This window comes from Scyliorhinus canicula, unplaced genomic scaffold, assembly GCF_902713615.1.
Source record: "Scyliorhinus canicula unplaced genomic scaffold, sScyCan1.1, whole genome shotgun sequence".
NCBI lineage: Eukaryota > Metazoa > Chordata > Chondrichthyes > Carcharhiniformes > Scyliorhinidae > Scyliorhinus > Scyliorhinus canicula.
Window position 1 is genome coordinate 2447268 of NW_024055461.1, and position 19140 is coordinate 2466407.

Here is a 19140-nt window from a genome sequence, read left to right on the forward strand (position 1 = left end):
ACATGCTATGTTATCAGCAAAAGACGGTACAGCCGCCGAGATTGATCATCATTAACATATTGACGATGAAGAAAGAGGAGATCGCAGGACGATATCTGGCGGCTGCCAACAAGTCCAAAAAGAATGGTTATCTCAATATAAACGCGCTCAGTGTGGATGACGGGGCGGTCTATTACTGTGGATTGAGCACAGTGTCAGACAGCAGAAAAAAACTACGTACAGAAACCTCAGAGAGTATTTTCAATTCCAATAAATCTGCGTTCCTCCCCTTGTCCCGTGTGTGGTTTGATCTCGATTCGGGAACGTACTCAGGTCTACGTATCCACCAATTACATTGCTGTCTCTATCCTTGTACAGGTCAATAAAGGAGCCGTTTGGGATTACTGAGCTTAATCTGCATGTCGCCATGCACAATAAATTTAAGCTTGGAATATCCACTTCCGAGTAGAAGTATTTCAAGCTCTCAGATGTGAGGATAATAAAATCTTCCAGGACCTTAACTTAGGTGGGCCTAAGGCCACTGAGTCTGAGCCACTAGTCCCTGTAACTGAAGACAGAATGGACCAATCGGCTGTAGTTATGAATACATAGACTGCACATTAACTATTTAACGATGGGCTCACGGAGCAACAAAACTAACTTGTCAAACAGGACAATGTCCCTTTTTAGTCCTCATTAGAACATCGATTTGCCGATCGAAAATACATCAAATCTATGTTGACTCTTCCTGCTTTCAGTTGTGATAAGGGACCTGTTTCAGCTCGTGGTGGACGGATGGTGAGCGATTGGTGCTGCCCATGATGAGTGCTGTAAAATTCATGGGGGCCTGATTACTCCACAACTCACAAAGGTGCACGAGCACAGGGCCGTGTATTCGTCCGGTCCTTCCAGGTCTTTTCTGCACTGCCTCAGGGGACCAATATTACCGGCTTCTTCTTTAGATTGCTGGCAATCGGTGGATTGGCTCACACTGCTGAAATGCACAGAGTTGTGATCCTGTTCTGATCACAAGTATAGTGCGCCCACTGCGGCATCGGCTTACCTCTATCACTGTAATAGCCTTCATGACGCTGTGCTGGGACAGCTCAGCGATGCTCTGTCGCCCTCGATAACAAACACTGACTCAGGAGATTTTGATACCTCTTCACGGACCCACGCACAGACGAACTTTGAGCAGGATTTGGTTAGTCAGCCCCTTGAGCCGCCTCCATCTTTCAATAAGTTCGTGGCTGATGTGATCACCACATCAGATTCACATTTTGCCTACCCCGGATAAACTTTGATTTCCTTTTTAATCGAGAATACATGCACATCTGCCTTGAAATATTGAATGAACCTCCCTCAACGGTGTCTGCAGAAGAGGTCCACAGATTCACGAAGCTCGCTCAGAAAAAAAGACAAAGATATAAAAATCCCGTCTGTTGGTTTGTTTCTGGGATGGTCTGTCTTTCTGCTATAATGTGATTTACGTAACAGACATGTATAGGAATATTTATATTTGTTTACTGGTATTTCTCTATATATGTGTCATATTGAAATCACTTCTACCTTTGCTGCTACACAGATTCTCTCAAATCAGGTGGAACATGAACCGTGCAGGCTGCCCGGATACTGACTGTGGATCGTCAGGATCGATTGCATTGGTGTGTAGCGTCAATATCCTCTTCAACCCTCATTTCAGCGTCCAACTGTTCCACTGGGTCTTAGTGGCTCCAGTCTGATACAAACGAACAGAACACAATAATAATTTCAAAATTCAGAATCAGCCTCATATCGAACAACGTAATGGCCACCTGCACCATCATCATTATTATTTCATTAACAATAATATCTGGTTACACAGTCAGGGGAGAATGGGGGTTTTCAGTGAAGGAAATACTGAGCAGCGAGATCATAACGAGGAGAGCGAGAGGCGGTTCCCACGATAGTTCCTGAATCAATCGCTCTTTAGCGCAGGCAATTATCTGTCAGAGCAGCAATCCAGATTCTGGTCCCACTGCACTGAGATCCAACCAATGACAGGAATCGAGCAGCGGCAGCAATGTCTAGAATATCATAATGTTGTTGGGGCGAGGCCATCAAACGGAAGCTGTGACCGGGGCACCGCAGACTCAAAGATGGAAAAGTGTGCGGCGGTTATCAGCTGTATTCGCAAGTGAGTAAGCGGAAATAGCGACAGTTGACCATCCTGCAGCCCGTGACCATCCTGCACCTGCTCAACTCACTGAGAACAATACAGTGTCGGAGGGGCGGGAAGGGGCCAGATTCAACTGACGCTACCTGCACCTATTCGAAAGAACTTTTTCTATTGCCCTTTTCACCCTACATTTAAATCACGCTTGATTTTCTGTTGTCAAGTTCTGACAATATCTCATCTCATCACATTTTGCGCCAGACTCCAAATGGTAACAACTCACAGTGCGATTAACGCCATTTCTTTGCGAATGGTGCGGTGGCCAAGAGGAAAGGCGTTGGTTTCGTAAACCAAAGAGCACGGGTTTGAATCCCGTCCGTGCCTTGGTGTCGCTGCTCGGTTCCCCGGAGCTATTTGTGCCGATCAAAGTCGTTTGATTCATCCTTTTCCACAAGCACCCGCAACAGGAAATTTCATCCATGCTAATCCATCCCAAAACATTGAACCTTCAGTTAATGGAAATAATTCCGGACAATCTGGTCTCTAAGAAAACAAAATTCTGAGCACAACACATGAGGATCAGGAGGTCATGGCGGATTTGAGGAAAATAAACTACCTGGAAGGGTGGTAGATATCCTTTAAATAGTACCAATGACATGGCACGTCATAGCATTCAAGGCCAAGTGCTGGCAAATGGGGCAGGTCCGGTGTTTTTCGCGTGTGGGTGCAGACACGATTGGCCGAAGGGCCACAGTCTGAACTGTGTGAATCTGCGATTCTGAGTGGTAACCAGAGGGACACCGGCTGCGGATCCAAAGACCCCTGAAGGTTGAGGGCAAGTTGTTAAGAAGGCTTATGAAATATTTGAGTTTATTTTCCGTTGAATATAAGATCAGGGAGGTTATGATGGAGCTGTAGGAACGCTTGTTGGGCCACAGCTGGAGTATTGTGTGCAGCTCTGGTCACTACACTGTAGCAAGGATTTGATTGCAGTAGAGAGGGTGCAGTGGAGAATCACCAGCATGATGCCGGGGGTGGAGTGTTTCAGCTGTGAAGATACATTCCAGGTATTAGGTTAATTCCACGAGTTACAAACTTCCACGTTTTGCCACGTATACATTTATATCCAGATATTGCCTTGTCTTTCACTGGAGCGTCGGTGGCAATCGGAGGAATGCTGCAATGAAGCAAGATGTGATAGTTTTCTGATAACAAGTACCGCGAACCGGCTGCGGCATAGCCTTCACCGCACCATTGAAGGATAACACACACTCACTCGGGAAAATGCAGGGCCTTTTCATTACCATATGAGCATCCGACGTAGGGGCAGGGAGTTGGCCAATCGGCCACTCGAGTTACTCCACAATTCAATGACATCATGGCTATGGTGACCATTGCCTTAGCTCCACATTCCGTATAACCCACGGACGCTGGTAGAGGTATAATCAGTAAGTTAGCAGATTCCAACAAAATTGTTGATGTGGTTAATAGTGAGGAGGAAAAACTTTGAATAGTGGCAAATGGACTCTGAAAAGTGTGAGGTGATGCATTTTGGCAGGACTAAAAAGGCAAAGGAATATACAATGAACGGTAGGACGCTGGGAATTACAGTAACCAGAGGGATACCGGCTGCGGATCCAAAGACCCCTGAAGGTTGAGGGCAAGTTGTTAAGAAGGCTTATGAAATATTTGAGTTTATTTTCCGTTGAATATAAGATCAGGGAGGTTATGATGGAGCTGTAGGAACGCTTGTTGGGCCACAGCTGGAGTATTGTGTGCAGCTCTGGTCACTACACTGTAGCAAGGATTTGATTGCAGGAGAGAGGGTGCAGTGGAGAATCACCAGCATGATGCCGGGGGTGGAGTGTTTCAGCTGTGAAGAGAGGCTGGTGAGGTTGAGGTTGTTTTCCTTGGAGCAGAGAAGGCTGAGGTATATTAAATCCACCTAATCCACCTATTCTGCATATTTTTAGCCACAGCATGTTTTGGGATTGAGGGAGGAAACAAAATCAGACAGGGGGAGATGCACAAACTCGTCCAAAGACTGATTGATTCTGGGTCCCTGGCGATGTGAAGTAGCAGTGCTAGCCACTGTGTCACCCCAAATAACCTAATTCTTTGACCACGTTTTTGACCACACAACCCAAATGTTCCTCGCAAACTCCTTGGGACATGTAATGATGGGAAAAGCTCGACATGTACATAAATTGCTGCATTTGTTGTAGTTCAGTGAGACCTGATAGTTTACTGAGTGAGTGCGTCTGTACACCATGATATGAACAAGAAGCAGGAGTTAAGGAATCAAAGATCAATTCGTCAATCTTATATCTGTTATGAATGTAAGTTGCAATCGTCAACTGTTATAGCTGTGCAAGTGGACCTCACCTCTTGCTGTTTTTGAGTGTTGTTTTCTTACAAATTATGTCACTCTGAGTATGGAAACTGAACTGCCCATGAGGACGCGACCCCTGCTGAGCAGCAGCTAGAACTGCCAGTGTGGGGTTTTTGTACGGGATCCCCCATATCTCTGTAGCAGTGTGGGCGCCATGGCACAGAAATACACGGCGCTGTCGGAGACCATTGTGTTACTGATCGTTAGCTCGGTAGTCTTGTTCTTTTTATCAAACGTAGAAGAAAGCCGATCATTGAGGTCGGTGTTCCTTTGCACATTTTGTCCAATAAGACGAAACATGTATATTGGAGCTTTCCCGGGCTGCTGACTGTACCAGTACACATAAGGGTTAGATTCGCTTGTTTTCAAGGTGCAGGTTAATGTGACTTCACTTTCCTCTGTAACCGTTATTTCGGGTTTCCTTTGTTCCACGGTGTCCTGGTGGCTCCATTCTAACAGAAATAACAGCGATAATGACAATCAGAGTCAGCCTCATATTAAACAATCAAATGATCTCTAAAATAATCATTCTAATTTTACCAATAATAACATTTGTGTTACAGCAGTCAGGAAGACAATGGGGTGTTGCTGGGAAAGAAATACTTACCGAGAAGTGAGATAACGATGAGGAGCGAAGCGAGATGGTTCCTCATGATCCTTCTTGAGTTTGTAATTCTGCAATTAGATAAATCCTGTGTCAGAGACAAAAATACAGATCCCCGTCACGCTGCTGATCCGACCAATGAGAGGAATGAACCAGCAGCAGCAATCTCTCCAGTAACACAATTGGGTCAGAATGAGAGCAGCAACCGGAAGCTGTGGGCGGGGATACCGCAGTCTCAATATTGAGTGAAGTGTGCGGTGACTCTCAGCTGCACTCGGAACTCTGGAGCGGAAATAGCGACAGTTGAATCTTCACTGCACCGTGACCATCCTGCACCTGTTCATCGTGCAAGTCACTGAGAAGAATTAGATCGGGAAGGACATGACGGACTAGAATCTAGAATCTTCGAGTCAGGGATGAGGCCACACGATCTATATTGCCCGAGACACTTTGAAATCGTTATCTTATTCTTCTTTCAAAAACAGCATTTTCTATATACCCCGGTAATTCTATATGCCCCGGTAATTCCCTTTACATTTCCTTCTAAAAGTTATTGTTGAATCTTCTTCCTTTATTTAGACACGTCATCGAAAGTTTAGCAAAGCGCAGTGTCCCTCTCCATTCGGTCAACTCTCAGCCTTTCGGGGGCAGCGGGAAACGTGTGACCATGTCGCCCTCTGGTGGATATAATCAGAACTTGACACCGTTCGGACACTTGATGAAAATAGAAAATCAGAATATCAATTCTAGGGGAATTAACGCAGAAGGGGAAATATACACAAAGCCTGCAGCTTGTCTACAAAGATCATCGACACCAGTTGAACAGAGGGGAAATATAAGTTAATATTGGAGCAAGGTTGTTGTGGTTTGTTGTTGTTCATTGTGCAGCTGAGAACGGGAAATACCGACAGGCAGGCAGCTGGGAATTTTCCTTCTTAAATTCATTTGATTATTGTTTTATGTCCTGGTAAGTGTTGCGCAAGCCTGGACATTCACCAACAGCATTTCTTTAGAAATTGACGCGACACAAACGCACACTGCCAACTGTACTAGTATATTTTCATATTAAGAATGAGTATAATTTATATAAAGAGGAAATCCATCCACACTTAGCACAATAGGCTAAATAGCTGGCTTGTAATGCAGAGCAATGCTCGCAGCGCGGGTTCAATTCCCGTACTGGCCTTCTCGAGCAGGCGCTGGAAGATGGCGACAAGGGGCTTTTCACAGTAACTTCATTAAAGCCTGCTTGTTATTATTCTTAAATGTAAGAGGTATAACGACAAGCAAGGTGATCCGCTGGTGAGAGATCTTCGACCCCCTCTGATTGTAACATCGCTGTGTTGTTATGTGCATAAACGCTTTGACAGTTTTTGTACAGGTTCAGCGGGTTCTGTGTGTCTGTGGGTCTCAGTGCGCAGTAATACACCGCAAGGTCAGTCAGTTGTACCCTAGAGACTTTCAGCGGAACTGTCCGACCAGATTCATCGAACTTCGCTGAAAAGCGGTTCTCTGGAATGCCCTCCGTTTTCTCGCTGTATCTGTTCCTCTGCAACAAGTACTCCAAGGAGCCGCTGGGATACTGACGGTACCAATACAGGTAAGGAACGTCGCTGCTTGTAGATGTGAAATTACAGAACAATTCAATGTCACCTCCTTCATGGACTGAGGTTTCAGCTGGTGTCTGTGAAACCGAATCTCCTCGGCAATAACCTATAAGAGCCAACAGCGATAGTAAATGAAACAATGTCGCTCCATTATCTATCCCCATAATTAGCCGATCACTCCCAAGAGTTACCTGGGAATTAAAGAAGTGTTAGCAGAAAGACATTCCCTACAAAATGTGAGTCAAGGAGGAGGGGTTTGAACAACTTTCAGCACTTTCCAGCGGGGTAAGATTAGGGGCAGTGGGGGAGAATGCGAATACCCAGAAGGGTTTTTAATGTTAAGTTCAGATCGGTCTGAATGATTGTTTCTGCGCTTAGAATCAAGGTGTGGATATTTCTGTGTTCTCTATACTGACCGCTTAAATATAAAGGATGAGATAGATGTGAAACGCAGAGTTACATAGCATTCGAACTTACCAGTTAAGACAGCAGCAGCTGTAAAGATAAATGAAAAAGTAACAGTGAACATGTTCACACAGAGATGATGGCAGGTTTGAAGAGGCTTCTTCCACCTGAAATAGTTTTCATTCCAGAATTGGGTGAAGGTTGACTCATATCCAGCCTCTTTGCGGATTGGCTAGTTCTTGACAGAGACAGCAGGGGATAACCAATCAGCCCATTACTCTTCAAATCATCCAATCAACTTGCAGTTTCTGTGCTCTCTGATTCGTGACGTCAGTGCGGGGAGGAGAAAACAGTGAAATTGAACCTGAAATTGTTCCGTTCGAAATTGGTTATTATTTGATCCGTCCTATTGTGTAGAAGGCGGTGAACTTCCACAGGAGGACATGTTTGTTAAATAATTCTAAAAGTGTTCTCTCACATCTAGGAACTGTTTGTGTAGAGAGTCCACGGTTCGCCCATGAATATATCAAGTCGGTGACATATTTAATGTGGCATCAGTGCCGGGATTAACATTAATCTTTCTGCTGTATCCCGCTGCTGTTGTATATTTGTCACGGATTGTATGTTGTGAATATCAATCTTCACACCGACAGTGTTCCTCTGACCAGACGGCACGCAAATAGTTTCAGTTCAGAACTTACTTATTCAAGCTATGGCAGGGGAGCTAAACACCCACAAGGTGATTTATCAGCACCCGGATCATAGAGAATACAGAACAATTATATTTTTCATATATTTCAGGTAATTAACATACACTAACAATGCACAGTGGGTAAAACTGCAGGCTCGTGCCGCCAGGGACCCGGGTTCAGTTCCGCCCTTGCGTGACTGTCTGTGTGGAGTTTTCACATTTTGTGTGGACTTCCTTCCGGTGCTCCGGGTTTCTTCCATAGATGTGCAGGTTAGGTGCAGTTACAGGGCGGACGATTGGGCCAAGGTAGGATGGTCTTTCTAAGTATCCCTGCAGACTCGTTAACCGAATGGCCTCTTTTTCCATTGTGGGGATTCTATGACACAAACAGCAGATGACATCGGGCAGCACGGTAGCACAAGTGGTTAGCACTGTGGCTTCACGGCACCAGCGTACCAGTTTCGATCCCCCGCTGGGTGACTGTGCGGAATTTGCATGTTCTCCCCGTGTCTGCGTGGGTTTCCTCCGGGTGCTCCGGTTTCCTCCCATTGTCCAAAGATGTGCGGGTTAGGTGGATTGGCCATGCTAAATTGCCCTTAGTGTCCAAAAAAGATTAGGAGGGGTTATTGGGTTACGGAGTAGGGTGGAAGTGAGGGTTTGAGTGGGTCGGTGCAGACTCGATGGGCCAAATGGCCTCCTTCTGCACTGTATGTTCTATGATCTGTGACAACCTCTCAACGTGTAGTTCCCTTGTTTCGCAATTCAGAGCAAAGCTCTTTGTTTTCTGATTAATTATAATAATGTAGAGGGAATTAAGTTGTTCTCCTCACAGTAGGAACAAGGACTTCAGTAAAGACAATGTTGGGCGCTGAATAGGATCAGTCTTTGAGGTGGGATAGCGAAGTGACATTTAATGTCTTTATTTTGTCAGCGCTCGAGATTCCCTCAAAATAATCTGCTCAGTGGCGGCGTAAAGCAGAAAGAGTGCTGGATTGAAATAACACAAACATTACAGCAAAACTGATCTACATATTGTGATTGCTCATATGATATCAGCTCACAGTCAATGAGAGGATGTGAGAGTGCCTTGCCAGTTTTTGTATGGATTGACTGTGTCTCTGCAACAGTATGGGTCTCAGAGCACAGTGATACACAGCAGAGTCAGACACACGGACCCCGGTGATAGTTAAAGGAACTGTTTTTTGCTCCTGGTCCAAACGAGCAGAAAAACGGTCGGGAAAATTTGACGACTTGTCCCCCTCCGCCTTGCCGTACTTTCTTAGTAAATATCTCGGAGATTCCCCTGGATACTGGATGTACCAGAAGAGGTAGGGATAGGTAGCGGTTGTGGAGTAATTGCAGTTCAATATTATCGTGTGTCCCTCCTGAACCGTCACATCAGGCGGATCCTGGTAAACTGAATCAATTCCCTTTATTCCTGAAATAAAGAACAGTCTGTATTAAACAATTGGGAGTAAACCTGATCAATCCACACAGGCGTATTGAACCGTCGACTCACCGGGTAGCAGAACCATGATTATCAGTAAAGGATATACGCAGCACATGGTATGTGGTGTTCAGTTCGACTAGCATAACAGAATGGTTTAAACTGCGGAACTTTTTATTCTCATATTTAAAAGTAAAAACAGACCACGGATTACTGCCCTTATTCAGACACTGAGGGTGCTGCTTACGACGGCGATTAGCTGATTTTAAAAAACTGATACGAACGGTCAACCAATCAGCATCATTGATGTGAAATTAACTGATCCATTCTCACCTGCTTCCGCTTGACGTCCGCCAGAGTATATCGCTCTTCTCACCCCATCTCTCTTTGTGCATACATACAGGCGCAGTCACACGCACTCACACACACAGAGACACACATAGACAGGCACGCACACACTTTCTCACACATAGACACCCATACTCGGACACAAAAACCGACATACATGCAGACACACACACAAACAAGCACAGACATACGCTCACCGACAGACACACGCAGACATAAACATACACAAATAAACACGCAACAGACAAAAGCACAGGCAAACAGGCACACATATGAACACGCATGCAGATACACCCAAACAAACACACAAATAAAACAACGCACAGGAAAACACAACACATGCAGGGACACAGACACTGACGCACACAGACACATACCCATTCACACACACGCATTCGCAAAAACAGACACAAGGGCAAAGAGACAATACAGACACAAGGAAACATACACACAAACAGAGACAAGCAGGCACAGGCGCAGACGCATCTATGAGGCACCGGCAGACACACACAGACGTACACATAAACACAGACACCAAATGGACACACACACACATACATAAACACACGTAGACACACTGACACCAGCACACAGACACACACACATACACAGACAAACACAAGGACAGACACACATAAGGACAGACGCACGCACCTACATATATCATAGGATACAGACAGACAAAAACACACGCACTAAGACAGAGATAAAAAGACCTGCCAACACACACAGACACAAATAAAACAACACCAAGCAAGTACAAACACAGGTAGTTACCCACACATACACTCACACACACTGGCACACACACATTCGCACACACAGACACAAATGCAGGCACGTAGAAACACAAAGACAGGCAAACATGCACAGGCACAAACGAACCAGCAGACATTCGCAGATACAAACACAGTCATAATCATAAACACTGACACACAGGCACACACACAGGCACGCACAAACATACACAAAAAACAAAGGCACACACAAACAAAACACAGACAAACGCGTACACAGACGCACACAGATATATACGCACACAAAATCACAGGCAATTAAAAACTCAGATACACACAGAACACACACACAAACAAACTTCCCCCTCCCTCGGCTTATTTTGGTTGTTGCGTGGCTGATGAGCCAGATCCTAGAGCAGCATCTTCAATCACTCACTTGCCAGGGGTTTCCAAAAAGTGGCATCGGCCCTCGGACGCTCAGTCGCAGGCATTGGTTTCTAAGGCTCCTTTCCCGGGCCTCCCCTTGCCGTCGGGTGTTCTCGAAGAATTGTGACTCTTCAATCAGGAGGTTCCTCCACATAGGTCTCTTCTGAGCAAAGGATTCCCAAAAATTGACTTCCATGTTCCATTTCTTGAGGTAAGCCTGCAAGGTGTCTTTTAAGAACATACTTTGTCCTCCTCTTGTTCGGGATCCTTCCTTGAGTTGGGTGATGAAGATTTATTCTGGCAGTCGGGACCGTGAAATCATATGGGCCGGACAGCGGAGTTGTCTTTGGATGATCATGACCTCGATACTGGTGCTTTTGACTCCTTGAAGGACACTAATGTTAACATGTCTGTCATTCCAGCTGATTCGGAGATAAAGTGCGTTTGGATTTTGCGATTTACTTTAAGCTGAGTTGTTTACGCGTAGCACTGATGCCATGTTTATCCTTCGAAGCCTCAGTGATTATTTCAAATGGTTCAACAAAGTTTGCTGCCGTAGTTGACACATACAAGCCTCCTGTAAGCTAAAGTGATCTATCGGTCTGACAGGGTTTGCAGCGAGTCGATCACCCACCTTACCAGTGTATGATGCCAGAGGAGATGTGTGCCAGGATGCTGCGCTTCAGCAGCTGCTTCTCTCGGACCTTGAGCTTGTCAATTAACACTAATCAACACTCCCCTTCCCTCCCTCCATTCCCTCTTCCCTCCCCCCTCTTCACATCATCCCTCCAACTCTTCCCTCCCTCCCCTTCCCGCGCTGCCTCCCACAAATATACACAGCCGTTGTGTTTAAGTCAGAAAATATATTTTATTGCATGAAATTTGAAACGGTGAAGTCGTTTTATCTCATTGTTCATTTGAGAAAGTCAAACGGTAAGTTAAATGTTAAGTGGTTTCAAACTTCTGTATTTCGAAAATTATTCTTGGTCATAAATGTTTGACATTAAACTTTACAAGCTTCTACAAATGTCTTACTGACACATCAGAACAAAGCATATAATTGAGATAATTATAAATGAAGAAGATAATGAAAGTAAACAAGGCAGAAACATTTAACACGGTGGCACAATGGTTAGCACTGATGCCTCACGACAATAGAGACCCGTCTTCAATTCTGACCTTGGTTGATGTGTGGTGTTTGTGCATTCTCCCCGTGCCTGCATGGGTTTCCTAGAACCTGGAATAGAACCATCGACTGGAGCCAATCAGTACATCAAGTCTGCACTGACCCTCTGAAAGAGTACACTACCTGTGTCCACTCCCTCGCCCTATCTCCGTTACGTAACCTGTGCATCTGAAGTCGGAAGGGCAGGTGATTGGGGTGGTGAAAAATGCATATGGTACACTTGCCTTTCTCAACCGTGGCATAGATTGTTAAAGCAAGGATCTCATGTTACATTTATATAGCGCATAGTTCAGAGGAGAAGTCACACCCGGGTGTGGTATATCTGCTGGTTAACGAACCCGGAAAAAGAAAGTGGAGGACTTGGCCAAGGACTTGATAGAGACCTGTGGCGCAGTAGCAGTGGAAGGATCGCGGAGGCGGGAGCGCCAGTGCAAGTAGCAAAACCCCACAGGGAACAGTTGAATACCTTTATCAAGGAAGAGTTCTGCCAGCAGAGGAAGAACATGCAGGAGGATGGCTCGAAGGCCATAGATGGGGCTGTGACTCCCCAAAGGGGTCGATGGAGAGCGTGGAGCAATGCTGGGGGGTACAGAGGTCGCCGATACAAGAGATTGAGAAGGTGATGTCGGGCCACAACGATCGGGTGGTGGCATTGAAGGCGGAGGTGGAAGTCTTAGGAGACCTTTGTAAGAGCAAAGGTGGAGGAGCAGGAAAGTAAGTCGAGAAGGCAGAATCTGTGGATAGTGGGCCTGCCTGAAGGAATGGAAGGTGCGAGTACGGCAAGGTACGTTTCAACGATGCTGGCGGGTCTGGTGGTGGAGGGGGTGCTGGGCAAGGCCCCTGAGGTGAACAGAGAGCATTGGTCTTTGGGGCAGAGGCTTAGAGGCAGGAGCCGCTGCGGGCGGTGATCAGGAGGTCCCACAAGTTCGTCGAGAGGGAGAAGATTCTGCAGTCAGCTAGCGAGAAGCGGAACTGCGAATTGGAGAGGAACAAGGCCCTAATAAACCAGAACATGGGAGCTAAGCTGGCAAAACGGCGTGTGGGTTTAACGCAGCCAGGGCGGTGCTGCATCGACAGCGGATCAGGGTTGGGGTGCTATACCCGCCGAAACTATGGCTACCTATGAATACCCGGAATGCTATTTTGAGACTCCAGAAGCGGCCAATGACTTTATCAAGGAGCATAAACTGAGGATCACTGAACTGAACAATTTTGGGACGAGGTGCTGGTACTTTGAAGTAATTGAGATGGGGTAGAGCGGGGGTTGGAGGGAGGGGTGGGTTTCTTTTACTCCGATTTTTACTGTTGGGTTGACTAACCGTAGCAGGGGTGAAAGGTTTGAAAGGGGATGGCTGCCCCCACTCCCTTCCTCCCTCCCCCCCCCCCCACCCCACCCCCATCCTGCTGCCTCGGGCTGTATTGTTTTTGTTTGACTTTGGGGAGGTGACCTGTGGTTCGAGATGAGTCGAGATGGGTGGAGGAGGGGGAGTTTACCGAGAACTTTTTTCACAGAACAGAGAGGTGAGGGCGGGGGATGAGGGTAGTGGGGGGGGGGGGGGGCAGTCGGAGGAGCCTTTGGGAACGAGTTTCCACGCTGGCAGGTAATGCTGGTCAACGGAAATGAGGTGGGGGGAAGGCTGAAAGAGGTGGCTGTAGGGGGATGGGGGAGGGGGCGGGGGGTGGGAGAGGGTTGGGGTGGAGGGAGGGTTATGCGAGGTGGTGAGGTTTGAGACGAGACATGGGAGGGGGCGGAGAAAAGGGGCGTCTAGGATGGGCTAGGTACAGGGTGAAATTTTATTTTAATAAAACATTTTACTGAGGTATTTGTGATTTTGTAACAATAACAGAAGAAACCGTGTACATACAAATATATACATTGTGCAAAGGCCGTCTTCCTCACTCACAGATTCCACCTTTCTTACACACTAATCTAAACTAAACTACCCCCCCCCCCCCCCCCCCCCCCCACCGTTTTTGCTGACAGTTAATTTTGTCTAAAGAAGTCGACGAACGGTTGCCACCTCCGGGCGAACCCTAACGTTGACCCTCTCAAGGCGAACTTGATTTTCTCCAAATTGAGAAAGCTAGCCATGTCCGATAGGCAGGTCTCCGTCTTCGGGGGCTTTGAGTCCCTCCAAGCTAATAGTATCTGTCTCCGGGCTACCAGGGAAGCAAAGGCCAGAACGTCTGCCTCTTTCTCCTCCTGGATTCCCGGGTCTTCCAACACTCCAAAAATCGCCACCTCTGGACTCGGCGCCACCCTTGTTTTAACACCGTGGACATGACATCCTCAAACCCCTGCCAGAATCCCCTAAGCTTTGGGTATGCCCAGAACATACGAACCTGGTTTGCTGGTCCTTCCGCACAGCTTGCACACCTGTCTTCTGCCCCCAAAAAACCGTCATGTGGGCCCGGTGAACAACCTTAAATTGTATCAGGCTGAGCCTGGCGCATGATGTGGACGCATTGACCCTCTTTAACGCATCCGCCCAGAGACCATCCTCTATCTCTCCTCCTAACCCCTCTTCCCATTTGTGTCTCAGCTCCTGGATGTGGGTTTCCTCTGACCCCTGTCCCAGCCATACTCTGGAAACTACCCTGTCGTGTATCCCCCTTGGTGGCAGAAGCCGGAAGGTTGAGACCTGCCTGCGTAGGAAGTCCCGTGCCTGCAGGTACTTAAACTGTATAGGGTGAAATTAACGGGGTTAAAGCTGAAAGGTAGGGATGGCTGACGGTAGAGGCAATGGAGGTGTAAGCCGCCGGTAAGGCTGATATCATGGAACGTGCGAGCGCTCAATGGACCGGTGAAGATATTTCGGGTCTTTGCATGCCGAAGGAGTTTAAAAGTGGGGGGGGGGGGGGGGGGGGGGGTGGGTGTTAGCACGTCTTTCAGCAGGAGGTGCTCCTACGCTTGAAGGACCAGGTTAGGCTGAGGAAGGGGTGGGTGGGTCAGGTTTTCCACTCGGGGTTTGATTCAAAGTCGCGGGTGGTGGCCATGTGGATGAGTAAGAAGACGGGGTTTGAGGGCACGAAGGAAGTAATAGACCCGGGTGGGAGATATGTGATAGTGAGTGGGGTATTAGCAGGTAAGCTGGTGGTATTGGTGAATGTGTATGCACCGAGTTGGTACAATGTAGTTTTTATGTGGGTTTCTGGAACGATCCCCGACTTGACCACGCACCAGTTAATTATGAGAAGAGATTTTAATTGTGTCCTAGAACCGACGGTAGACAGGTCGAGCCCCAGGTCAATGGATAGAATATAAACGGCAAAGGAGTTGGGCGGGTCTATAGAAAAGATGGTGATGGTGGACCCGTGGTGCTTCAAGAACCCAGGCGGAAGGGAGCATCCATTTTTGTCACATATGTAGGGTTCAGGGTGGTTTTGGATGGGGTGAAGGAGGCAGAGTACACGGCGATAGTAATCTCGGATCATGCGCCCCACTGGCTGGAGATTCAGCTCAGATCGGCACGAGAGCAAGCGCCGGGTGGAGGCTCGATTCGGGGTTGTTGCCAGATAGAGGGTATTGGGACAAAGTGCAGACTGTGATTAAAGATTATGCGAGGAGGAAAAAGCTGCAGGGGCATTCGATAGGTTGACAAAGGGGAAGGTGGTAGGACAGCTGCCAATGCAGGAAGATACGGGCCCTTCAGTTTTTGTCTTCCATGCTATGTGTCAGTGTAGATCGCTCCCATTCAGGCTTTGTTTAAATGGGCAGATTATTTTATGAGGAAAGGTTGGACAGACTAGCCTTGTATCGGCTGGGGTTTAGAAGAGGAATGGGCTACTTGATTGAAATGCGGGGGTTGACAAGGTGGCTGTGAAAAGGATATTTCCTCTTGTGGCAGATTCTGGAAGTAAGCTTCACTGTTTCAAAATAAAGGTCGCCCACCCAAAGCAGAAGTAAAGACATTTTCTTTCCCCATCTTGAACTTTCTTCCTCAAAAGGCCGTGGATGCAAAGCCGTTGAATATTCTTGAGGCAGAGGTAGATAGGTTCTCACTGGGCAAGGGGTGAAATGCTGTCGGAGGTAGGTTTGACAGTGGAGTTGAGGTTGATTTCAGCTCTGCCGTTACTTAATGATGAAATTCCAATTGGAGATGAGTCAGATCTACACTGTGTGAACTGTTCAATTTCACAGCGTCAGGGACAGGGGGTCGAATCTGACCCTGGCGAGTGATGAATTCCTTACTTGCACAGCGCCGTCGACCAAATCTTTAAACTCGGAGAGTCAGTAGGCAGTGAGCTGATACACCTCTGGGGCTTCTATCTGCTAGCTGGCAGGGAAATAGCTCAGATATTCACCCCTCGCAGTGGAAGGGCTGATCCATTGAAGGATGCTCAGATCAGCGCAATGTCCAACAATCGATATTGTCAATGCGTTGAGGCCGGCCGGTCACTGGGCTGCTACATAGAATGAACCACATTCACCTGCAGAGGTACATTGCTCAGGTTTTCATAATTGATACTGGTATATTGCTCAGATCTACCTTTCATTCATTCACATTCGTTGCATTGCTGCATCATTTTTAATCGCTGTCTGCTTTCCTATTCTCTGTCTGTACTTTTTAAGGCACAACTATTCCCATCTGCCCTATCGTTTCTTCGGCCCCTCCACCGCATCTTTGTGATTCCTGCTGCCACCTGGAGACTCAGCCTATCTAATTCACACATTCTCTTTAGATCTTGTCATTTCTATGCTATAAGGTGATTTCTACCAGATTTGAAGAATTTTCAAAGTCTCAGTAACCTTTAATTCCTCGATCTGATCTTCCCATCCAAGCCTAATATGAAGGAAATAATGATTCGAACAGAAATATGACAGATAAACGAATAGTATATTTCTCTCTCCCTCTCCGATCAAGTTTTCGGTCTGATTTGATTCTGCAGTTAAGTTTTCTCAGCCAATCCTGGATGTAGTTTGTTGACGGTTTCATAGGAGGTTAATTTGGTTTCCTCTGTGTGTTTGAGCGGCCATCAACGTCATTTTTTTTTACATCGAATTTACAGTGCAGAAGGAGGCCATTCGGCCCATCGAGTCTGCACCGGCTCCTGGAAAGAGCACCCTACCCAAGGTTAACACATCCACCCTATCCCCAAAACCCAGTAACCCCACCCAACACTAAGGGGAATTTTGGTCACTAAGGGCAATTTATCATGACCAATCCACCTAACCTGCACATCTTTGGACTTTGGACACATTTTCTGATCCCAATCTCCCCGTCCAATGAAACAATCTCAAATCTGCCTGTGATTTCCTCAGATAAGATTTGAATGAGTTTCCGTGATCACCCGAATCTCTTTGACCAACAACATTAAATCTCTGAGGATAAAGACAGTCAGTAAGTGAGCACAGTCCATGGTGTGAGGGAGAATCAGTGAGGGAGAATCTGCGGTTTTATCTGATCTGCTCCACTCGGTCATTGTGCATGTTGTTTAATTTTAAGACGGCTCACGAAGAACATTAATATCATTGCCATGTTGGTGGCCTGTTAACACGGAGCTATTCGCTCTGAGCGGGAGATTTCCTTCGGTTGCTATTGTAATTGAAACATTATACTGATTGGACATTCGCGTATTTGCGATTACGGTCACACATCTCTCAGTGGAGGTTTCCACAGAGAGGTCCCAGGATATTTTCTCGATTATGTTAATCTGCGCCCTCAGTTCATTTGCCTCGTCGTTAAGACTCCTCGCATAAAAGCAAATGCAAACCAGCCTTGCCATATTGCCTTGTGTCTTCACTCTGCCTCCCACGCTGATTTGGTATTTGTCCTCTATTTGGCTGTTTATGACCCTGAGAAAAGTTTAACCAAACATACCCTGATGGACAAGCCAGTTCCAGTGAATAGAGCGAATGAGTGAATTGAACATGGTCAGTGATTCTGGAGCTCGACACAGCGGCTGCCCTGGTGGTCTAGTGGTTAGGATTCGGCGCTTTCACCGCCGTGGCCCGGGTTCGATTCCCGGTCAGGGAATTGTTCTAGTTGCTGCTATGTGAACTGTCACAATGATGTGTTTGATCGGCATTTCGTGTGAGGTCAAGATTAGGAATCAGATCTGGAATTTTTTTTTTATTCCATTGAACCGAGAATTCATTTTCCAGACATTCATCGTAAATTACGATTAATGTACAGGATTAGATCTTTCCTGGAGGTTCGAGTCAGTTTTCGGATCTATCACCTTAACCAGTGAGCCAATGGTACAGCCCAGGCATGGAAACTAATGGTGTTCTGATAAAATCATAGCCTCAATTGCAGAATGAAATAATATTTACTTCTGACACTTTCAATTCTTTCCGCCCATGACTGATTCTCTCCGTGGTTCTCTCTGTGCAGTATTCTCTGTGGTTTACATAGTATAGAAATTGGGGGAGAGGAATAGACCGTTCGGCCCAACTAAATTGTGTCTGCGCATGTACTCCAGACCAGACTGTCCCCTCCCGTCCGATATCTAATTGACCATTTCCATCCAGCTCCCTGTGTCCGTCTAGTCTGTTCTCTTTCCAGTATTTCCAAGTCTTCCCATAAATGTATCAATACTCTCTGCTCCAAGCTCCATGTGGCAACAGGTTCCATCTTCTCACAATCCTGTATTTAAATTTCTTCTACTTCATATCTGCCTCTGTTCGGTTACTCATATATATCAACACAGAAAACTGGTGCAGGAGCAGACCATTCTTCGAGCCTGCACCACCACTCAAATGTTCATGGCTGATAATGCAAATCCCATCTCACACTACGACTTTCTTTCCATTCCCCTCGCTCCCTTTAGTCGCAAGGGCCACTTCCAGCTCCCTCTTGAATATATCGAACAAACTGGCCCTCACTGCTTTCTGTGGCAGAGACTTCAATAAGTCGACAACTCTGTAAGAGAAGAAGTTCTGCCTCATCTCAGACCTGAATGGCGCATTCTTTATTCATCGGCTGTGACCCCTAGTCCCAACATCGGGAACATTCATCCCGCATCTAACCCGTGCAGTCCCATCAGGATTGTATATGTATCCAGGATTCTATATGTTGTATATGTTTCTATGAGATCCCCTCTCATTCTGAACAGGCGCCGGAATGTGGCGACTAGGAGCTTTTCACAGTAACTTCATTTGAAGTCTACTTGTGACAATAAGCGATTTTCATTTCATTTCATTTCATTTCTTCTAAACT

At 46.5% G+C, this 19140-nt stretch overlaps 2 protein-coding genes and 2 non-coding genes across 4 annotated transcripts in view; all 4 read left to right on the plus strand.

Moving 5' to 3' along the window:
- The window catches only part of LOC119959603 (zinc finger protein 774-like), a 1152970-nt gene that overhangs the window by 811888 nt on the left and 321942 nt on the right, over positions 1–19140 (plus strand). The gene's annotated exons all lie outside the window — the stretch shown is intronic.
- Positions 1–19140, plus strand: part of LOC119959658 (zinc finger protein 271-like) — a gene marked incomplete at its 3' end in the record, with an annotated part of 544877 nt that overhangs the window by 365167 nt on the left and 160570 nt on the right. The gene's annotated exons all lie outside the window — the stretch shown is intronic.
- On the plus strand, positions 2447–2518 carry trnat-cgu. Its single transcript has one exon. It is a non-coding gene; the product is annotated as a tRNA-Thr (tRNA).
- trnae-uuc lies at positions 17884–17955 on the plus strand. The gene has a single exon. It is a non-coding gene; the product is annotated as a tRNA-Glu (tRNA).